The sequence below is a fragment of the Lolium perenne genome, chromosome 7 (assembly GCF_019359855.2).
Source record: "Lolium perenne isolate Kyuss_39 chromosome 7, Kyuss_2.0, whole genome shotgun sequence".
Taxonomy (NCBI): domain Eukaryota; kingdom Viridiplantae; phylum Streptophyta; class Magnoliopsida; order Poales; family Poaceae; genus Lolium; species Lolium perenne.
This window is the reverse complement of record NC_067250.2, coordinates 35,238,294-35,247,587: the sequence shown is the minus strand read 5'-3', so window position 1 is coordinate 35,247,587 and position 9,294 is coordinate 35,238,294. Positions and strand designations below refer to the sequence as shown.

Here is a 9,294-nt window from a genome sequence, read left to right as displayed (position 1 = left end):
AAGAGTGGTATGATAACTCTAGTAAGGATGAACTCATTATCAAGAGTGATGAGCTAGAGAAGGAAGTCACTTCTCCTTTTGATGAGTACTATGAAATGTTCCCCTATAGTAATATCCAAGGAAAAGCTTTAAAAGTTATATATATTATCAAGAGTGATGAGCTAGAGAAGAAAGTCACTTCTCCTTTTGATGAGTACTATGAAATGGTCCCCTATAGTAATAGTGAAAGTAAAGCTTTAAAAGTTATATATGTGTCCCTAAATCTCATGTTGCAGCTATATAAGGAGACATGCTCACCATGCTCGGTGCATCCGTCCTTTCCTAAGAGCAAGAACCAATTTATGTACATGATGCAGATGCACCGCAAGCGGTTATGACTCCGACCAAACTCTGCTACAAGATGCTGCACAATTTGGTCGGAGGTATGTATCATTACACCTCGGGTCAACATCCCCTTGAACCGGGTGGATAAAATATGGTGCATCTATGCCTAGCTATATGGATTTAAAGAAAGCGCTTCCTGGGAGGCAACTCAGAAGTTTGTAGGTTTATATGTCAGTTTTGTGTCATTGAGTTCAGTTGCATCCATGTTGCATTGACACTTTTATTTTTCGCATGATTTATTATCAGAATTGGCTTGAGACTAACCTTTGAGAGAGAGAGAGAGAGAGAGAGAGAGAGAGAGAGAGAGAGAGAGAGAGAGATAGAAGAAGAAGACAAGGTGCACAGCATAGACTCGATCTAGACAACAATACCGAAGGACAACATCGAGCAACAAGGTACTCGTATTCATTTTAATGATCTTATAAAATCTCTAGCATGTAATTATCCATAGTGCTTTTTGCGTTCTCTCTTTATTTCTTTTTTGTTTGTTTGGGCAAACAAACTCCATTCGTACACATAATCAAGCGGTTTTATTCGGTTTGCTATTTTTGCAGCGACTTGAATCTTGTACGAAGACATGTATGTTATGGTGTCAGCAGTGCAAAAACCCCACATAAACCATTTTGTTTTTTCATTCCACGAAGGTTACTTGTTGTGGTCACCCAGGTTCATGAGGAAGGAGACTACTAGACCACAACAAGTAATGTATCATCAGGAAGCTAGAAAAAGTTAAACAAGGTGCATCAAAGTTAAACAAGGTCCATTGAAGGAGAGTTTATTTGTGTCTTAACGGTAAAAGTGTATCACCCTTGTTTTAATCAAGCTGGGTGAGGCAACCACTTCTCACACTATGTTTTCGCAACTGCAATTTCTCTTTTATTTTTTGCATGTGTGGAGTCTTGTGCAATGTTCTCTATCTCCTAAAGTTTTCATGCAACCATGTATCCCACTGTATCAATATGCTTGCTTAGATAATTTTTGTTCATATTATGTAAAGGATGCACCTGCTCAAGTTAGACCCTATAAGAGGCAAGTTAGAACTTTGATGCACCTTGTTTAACTTTTTCTAGCTTCTTGATAATGCATTGGCTAAATAGCCATAGCCTGATCAACCACGAAGCTCTGGTACTCCACTTGTGCTTCTTCGAAAGTATCATACCCTCTGTAGTTGTTGATGGAGAAACCATTGATTTTCTCTCGGCAGATCCTCCATGAATTGTAGATTCTAGGATGCCTCCTTTTGAGCACCACATTCCACTAGCATGCCACAAGAAGAACAAGTAAGGAACAAGATCATAAGCATCAACACAAGTCATAAGAAAACATCACAATGTCCAGACTAGATCAATAACTATGAGCAGCATGGTGTCAACCTACCAACACATCAAAACATGGTGTCATCCACATATCGCAAGGTCACCATAACATGAGGGGTTAGTATATACCACCTCATCATAGTTACACTCCATAAGAAGCTTTGAAGTCCTAGCTAAACCAAAATGTACATCATCATCATCATCATCATCATCAAGGGCACCACCATGCATGCCTCCCCCATGGCCCCAAGGGAACCACTACAAATTGTAGTAGTACTTGACCAGGTAGGTCGATAGCCATAGTATCATGTGTGACGACACCATGCCAACGAATATGGTTCCCTGGGCCTTGTGGTCGACGAGGTGGCTGAGCACCACCATCAGAGACTCCTCACTGAACCCGACATTGTCCATGAAATTCTGGTAGAATTTAGGGTGTATGTTGATGGGGTTGTTGTACCGGATGGCCTCTGCGACATCCTTCACAGCGACGGTCATGTTGGTGAAGGCGAGGAGATCATTGTCAGTGAAGGCACTCCTCTTTCTCTTACCTAAAGACACCTTTTCAGGGGCTTCTCAGGGATTCCATCATCGGCCGCCCCATCTATCTCATGCGTGTCAGCATCTTCAGCTAAAGGGGTTGCTGGAGCTGTGCCAAGGGCCTCACTGGAGCCCATGGAATTCTTGTCGGTGGCAAGTGATACGTCTCCAACGTATCGATAATTTCTTATGTTCCATGCCACATTATTGATGTTATATATATGTTTTATGCACACTTTATGTCATATTCGTGCATTTTCTGGAACTAACCTATTAACAAGATGCCGAAGTGCCAGTTGCTATTTTCTGTTGTTTTTGGTTTCAGAAATCCTAGTAACGAAATATTCTCGGAATTGGACGAAATCAACGCCTAGGGTCCTATTTTGCCACGAAGCTTCCAGAAGACCGAAGAGGAGACGAAGTGGGGCCACGAGGTGGCCAAACCCTAGGGCGGCGCGACCCCTGCCCTGGCCGCGCGGCCCTATGGTGTGGGCCCCTCGTGCCCCTTCCTGACCTGCCCTTCCGCCTACTTAAAGCCTCCGTCGCGAAACCCCCAGTACCGAGAGCCATGATACGGAAAATCTTACTGAGACGCCGCCGCCGCCAATCCATCTCGGGGGATTCAGGAGATCACCTCCGGCACCCTGCCGGAGAGGGGATTCATCTCCCGGAGGACTCTTCACCGCCATGGTCACCTCCGGAGTGATGTGTGAGTAGTCTACCCCTGGACTATGGGTCCATAGCTGTAGCTAGATGGTTGTCTTCTCCTCATTGTGCTTCATTGTCGGATCTTGTGAGCTGCCTAACATGATCAAGATCATCTATCTGTAATTCTATATGTTGCGTTTGTTGGGATCCGATGAATAGAGAATACTTGTTATGTTGATTATCAAAGTTATGTCTATGTGTTGTTTATGATCTTGCATGCTCTCCGTTATTAGTAGATGCTCTGGCCAAGTTGATGCTAGTAACTCCAAGAGGGAGTATTTATGCTCGATAGTGGGTTCATGTCTCCGTGAATCTGGAGGGGTGACAAGAACCTCTAAGGTTATGGATGTGTTGTTGCCACTAGGGATAAAACATTGGTGCTATGTTTAAGGATGTAGTCACTGATTACATTACGCGCAATACTTAATGCAATTGTCTGTTGTTAGCAACTTAATACTGGAGGGGGTTCGGATGATAACCTGAAGGTGGACTTTTTAGGCATAGATGCATGCTGGATAGCGGTCTATGTACTTTGTCGTAATGCCCAATTAAATCTCACAATACTCATCATAATATGTATGTGCATGGTCATGCCCTCTTTATTTGTCAATTGCCCAACTGTAATTTGTTCACCCAACATGTTGTTTATCTTATGGGAGAGACACCTCTAGTGAACTGTGGACCCCGGTTCAATTCTCTATATTGAAATACAATCTACTGCAATACTGTTCTACTGTTTTCTGCAAACAATCATCATCCACACTATACATCTAATCCTTTGTTACAGCAAGCCGGTGAGATTGACAACCTCACTGTTTCGTTGGGGCAAAGTACTTTGGTTGTGTTGTGCAGGTTCCACGTTGGCGCCGGAATCTCTGGTGATGCGCCGCACTACATCCCGCCGCCATCAACCTTCAACGTGCTTCTTGGCTCCTCCTGGTTCGATAAACCTTGGTTTCTTTCTGAGGGAAAACTTGCTGCTGTGCGCATCATACCTTCCTCTTGGGGTTCCCAACGAACGTGTGAGTTACACGCCATCAAGCTCTTTTTCTGGCGCCGTTGCCGGGAAGATCAAGACACGCTGCAAGGGGAGTCTCCACTTCCCAATCTCTTTACTTTGTTTTTGTCTTGCTTTATTTTATTTACTACTTTGTTTGCTGCATTATATCAAAATACAAAAAAAATTAGTTGCTAGCTTTACTTTATTTGCTGTCTTGTTTGCCATATTAAAAACACAAAAAAATTAGTTACTTGTTTTACTTTACTTAATATCATGCATGTTTTTATTTCACTAGTTAAGCATAATGGAAAACAACAAAAACATGAGAGATCTTTATGAACTTTATCTTGAATTAGGACATGATGTGTTTGAAGAGAGAATTAAAAAACCCATGGAACTTTATATGCATGCTAATGGGAATGTTATTACTATGAATGCTTTGAACATCATTGTTGCTAATGCTATGGAAAATTCTAAGCTTGGGGAAGCTGGCTCTGATGAGCATGATCTTTTTAGTCCCCCAAGCATTGAGGAGAAAATTTTCTTTTATGATTACAACACGCCTCCTATATATGATGATAGCCACTTTGTTGAATTTGCTCCCACTACAACTAATAAAATTGATTATGCTTATGTGGAGAGTAATAATTTTATGCATGAGACTCATGATAAGAATGCTTTATGTGATAGTTATATTGTTGAGTTTGCTCATGATACTACTGAAAGTTATTATGAGAGAGGAAAATATGGTTGTAGAAATTTTCATGTTACTAAAATGCCTCTCTATATGCTGAAACTTTTGAAGCTACACTTGTTTTATCTTCCTATGCTTGTCACTTTGCTCTTCATGAACTTGTTTATTTACAAGATTCCTATGCATAGGAAGCATGTTAGACTTAAATGTGTTTTGAATTTGCCTCTTGATGCTCTCTTTTGCTTCAAATACTATTTCTTGCGAGTGCATCATTAAAATTACTGAGCCCATCTTAATGGCTATAAAGAAAGCACTTCTTGGGAGATAACCCATGTATTTATTTTACTACAGTACTTTTGTTTTATTTTGTGTCTTGGAAGTTGTTTACTACTGTAGCAACCTCTCCTTATCTTAGTTTTGTGTTTCGTTGTGCCAAGTAAAGTCTTTGATAGTAAAGTTCATACTAGATTTGGATTACTGCGCAGTTTCAGATTTCTTTGCTGTCACGAATTTCGACCTGCCTCCCAGTAGGTAGCTCAGAAAATTAATCCAATTTACGTGCGTGATCCTCAGATATGTACGCAACTTTCATTCAATTTGGGCATTTTCATTTGAGCAAGTCTGGTGCCATTTTAAAATTCGTCAATACGAACTGTTCTGTTTTGACAGATTCTGCCTTTTATTTCGCATTGCCTCTTTTGCTATGTTGGATGAATTTCTTTGATCCATTAATGTCCAGTAGCTTTATGCAATGTCCAGAAGTGTTAAGAATGATTGTGTCACCTCTGAACATGTTAATTTTTATTGTGCACTAACCCTCTTATGAGTTGTTTCGAGTTTGGTGTGGAGGAAGTTTTCAAGGATCAAGAGAGGAGTATGATGCAACATGATCAAGGAGAGTGAAAGCTCTAAGCTTGGGGATGCCCCGGTGGTTCACCCCTGCATATATCAAGAAGACTCAGGCGTCTAAGCTTGGGGATGCCCAAGGCATCCCCTTCTTCATCGACAACATTATCAGGTTCCTCCCCTGAAACTATATTTTTATTCCATCACATCTTATGTGCTTTGCTTGGAGCGTCGGTTTGTTTTTGTTTTTGTTTTGTTTGAATAAAATGGATCCTAGCATTCACTTTATGGGAGAGAGACACGCTCCGCTGTAGCATATGGACAAGTATGTCCTTAGGCTCTACTCATAGTATTCATGGCGAAGTTTCTTCTTCGTTAAATTGTTATATGGTTGGAGTTGGAAAATGATACATGTAGTAATTGCTATAAATGTCTTGGGTAATGTGATACTTGGAAATTGTTGTGCTCATGTTTAAGCTCTTGCATCATATACTTTGCACCCATTAATGAAGAAATACATAGAGCATGCTAAAATTTGGTTTGCATATTTGGTCTCTCTAAGGTCTAGATAATTTCTAGTATTGAGTTTGAACAATAGGGAAGACAGTGTAGAGTCTTATAATGTTTACAATATGTCTTTTATGTGAGTTTTGCTGCACCGGTTCATCCTTGTGTTTGTTTCAAATAGCCTTGCTAGCCTAAGCCTTGTATCGAGAGGGAATACTTCTCATGCATCCAAAATACTTGAGCCAACCACTATGCCATTTGTGTCCACCATACCTACCTACTACATGGTATTTCTCCGCCATTCCAAAGTAAATTGCTTGAGTGCTACCTTTAAAATTCCATCATTCACCTTTGCAATATATAGCTCATGGGACAAATAGCTTAAAAACTATTGTGGTATTGAATATGTACTTATGTATTTTATCTCTTATTAAGTTGCTTGTTGTGCGATAACCATGTTCACTGGGGACGCCATCAACTATTCTTTGTTAAATATCATGTGAGTTGCTATGCATGTTCGTCTTGTCTGAAGTAAGAGAGATCTACCACCTTATGGTTAAGCATGCATATTGTTAGAGAAGAACATTGGGCCGCTAACTAAAGCCATGATCCATGATGGAAGTTTCAGTTTTGGACATATATCCTCAATCTCATATGAGAAAATTATTAATTGTTGCTACATGCTTATGCATAAAAGAGGAGTCCATTATCTGTTGTCTATGTTGTCCCGGTATGGATGTCTAAGTTGAGAATAATCAACAGCGAGAAATCCAATGCGAGCTTTCTCCTTAGACCTTTGTACAGGCGGCATAGAGGTACCCCTTTGTGACACTTGGTTAAAACATGTGCATTGCGATGATCCGGTAGTCCAAGCTAATTAGGACAAGGTGCGGGCACTATTAGTATACTATGCATGAGGCTTGCAACTTGTAAGATATAATTTACATGATACATATGCTTTATTACTACCGTTGACAAAATTGTTTCATGTTTTCAAAATCAAAGCTCTAGCACAAATATAGCAATCGATGCTTTTCCTCTATGGAGGACCATTCTTTTACTTTCATTGTTGAGTCAGTTCACCTATTTCTCTCCACCTCAAGAAGCAAACACTTGTGTGAACCGTGCATTGATTCCTACATATTTGCATATTGCACTTATTATATAACTCTATGTTGACAATATCCATGAGATATACATGTTACAATTTGAAAGCAACCGCTGAAACTTAATCTTCCTTTGTGTTGCTTCAATGCCTTTACTTTGAATTATTGCTTTATGAGTTAACTCTTATGCAAGACTTATTGATGCTTGTCTTGAAGTACTATTCATGAAAAGTCTTTGCTATATGATTCACTTGTTTACTCATGTCATATACATTGTTTTGATCGCTGCATTCGCTACATATGCTTTACAAATAGTATGATCAAGGTTATGATGGCATGTCACTCCAGAAATTATCTTTGTTATCGTTTTACCTGCTCGGGACGAGCAGAACTAAGCTTGGGGATGCTGATACGTCTCCAACATATCGATAATTTCTTATGTTCCATGCCACATTATTGATGTTATCTACATGTTTTATGCACACTTTATGTCATATTCGTGCATTTTCTGGAACTAACCTATTAACAAGATGCCGAAGTGCCAGTTGCTGTTTTCTGCTGTTTTTGGTTTCAGAAATCCTAGTAACGAAATATTCTCGGAATTGGACGAAATCAACGCCCAGGGTCCTATTTTGCCACGAAGCTTCCAGAAGACCGAAGAGGAGACGAAGTGGGGCCACGAGGTGGCCAAACCCTAGGGCTGCGCGGCCCCTGCCCTGGCCGCGCGGCCCTATGGTGTGGGCCCCTCGTGCCCCTTCCTGACCTGCCCTTCCGCCTACTTAAAGCCTCCGTCGCGAAACCCCCAGTACCGAGAGCCACGATACGGAAAACCTTACTGAGACGCCGCCGCCGCCAATCCCATCTCGGGGGATTCAGGAGATCACCTCCGGCACCCTGCCGGAGAGGGGATTCATCTCCCGGAGGACTCTTCACCGCCATGGTCGCCTCCGGAGTGATGTGTGAGTAGTCTACCCCTGGACTATGGGTCAATAGCTGTAGCTAGATGGTTGTCTTCTCCTCATTGTGCTTCACTGTCGGATCTTGTGAGCTACCTAACATGATCAAGATCATCTATCTGTAATTCTATATGTTGCGTTTGTTGGGATCCGATGAATAGAGAATACTTGTTATGTTGATTATCAAAGTTATGTCTATGTGTTGTTTATGATCTTTCATGCTCTCCGTTATTAGTAGATGCTCTGGCCAAGTTGATGCTAGTAACTCCAAGAGGGAGTATTTATGCTCGATAGTGGGTTCATGTCTCCGTGAATCTGGAGGGGTGACAAGAACCTCTAAGGTTATGGATGTGCTGTTGCCACTAGGGATAAAACATTGGTGCTATGTTCAAGGATGTAGTCACTGATTACATTACGCGCAATACTTAATGCAATTGTCTGTTGTTAGCAACTTAATACTGGAGGGGGTTCGGATGATAACCTGAAGGTGGAATTTTTAGGCATAGATGCATGCTGGATAGCGGTCTATGTACTTTGTCGTAATGCCCAATTAAATCTCACAATACTCATCATAATATGTATGTGCATGGTCATGCCCTCTTTATTTGTCAATTGCCCAACTGTAATTTGTTCACCCAACATGCTGTTTATCTTATGGGAGAGACACCTCTAGTGAACTGTGGACCCCGGTCCAATTCTCTATTGTGTATTGCATTATTCTTGTATACTGTTGTGCTGTTCACTGCAAACAATCATCATCCACACTATACATCTAATCCTTTGTTACAGCAAGCCGGTGAGATTGACAACCTCACTGTTTCGTTGGGGCAAAGTACTTTGGTTGTGTTGTGCAGGTTCCACGTTGGCGCCGGAATCTCTGGTGATGCGCCGCACTACATCCCGCCGCCATCAACCTTCAACGTGCTTCTTGGCTCCTCCTGGTTCGATAAACCTTGGTTTCTTTCTGAGGGAAAACTTGCTGTTGTGCGCATCATACCTTCCTCTTGGGGTTCCCAACGAACGTGTGAGTTACACGCCATCAGCAAGGCCGAAGGAGAATATGGTCTGCATCTCCTCTTAATTCAGAATGGGCGTGTTCAGGAACTCGGCATCCTTGGGGTGATCCTGCGATGGGAAGAGAGTGTGTGACTTGTGCAAGTGAGCGATGAACGATTATGTACCACAATGGCGGAGGGAAGTGTTCTTATTGAGACATGGCGATGGTAGTGCTCAGCCT

At 41.5% G+C, this 9,294-nt stretch overlaps 1 long non-coding RNA gene across 1 annotated transcript; it reads left to right on the top strand.

Annotated features, from left to right (window-relative positions):
* The first annotated feature begins 680 nt into the window (after nt 1-680).
* Nucleotides 681-1,246, top strand: LOC139834158 (uncharacterized). Its single transcript, XR_011749588.1, has 2 exons — nt 681-779; nt 939-1,246. It is a non-coding gene; the product is annotated as an uncharacterized lncRNA (long non-coding RNA).
* Nucleotides 1,247-9,294: the final 8,048 nt, after the last annotated feature.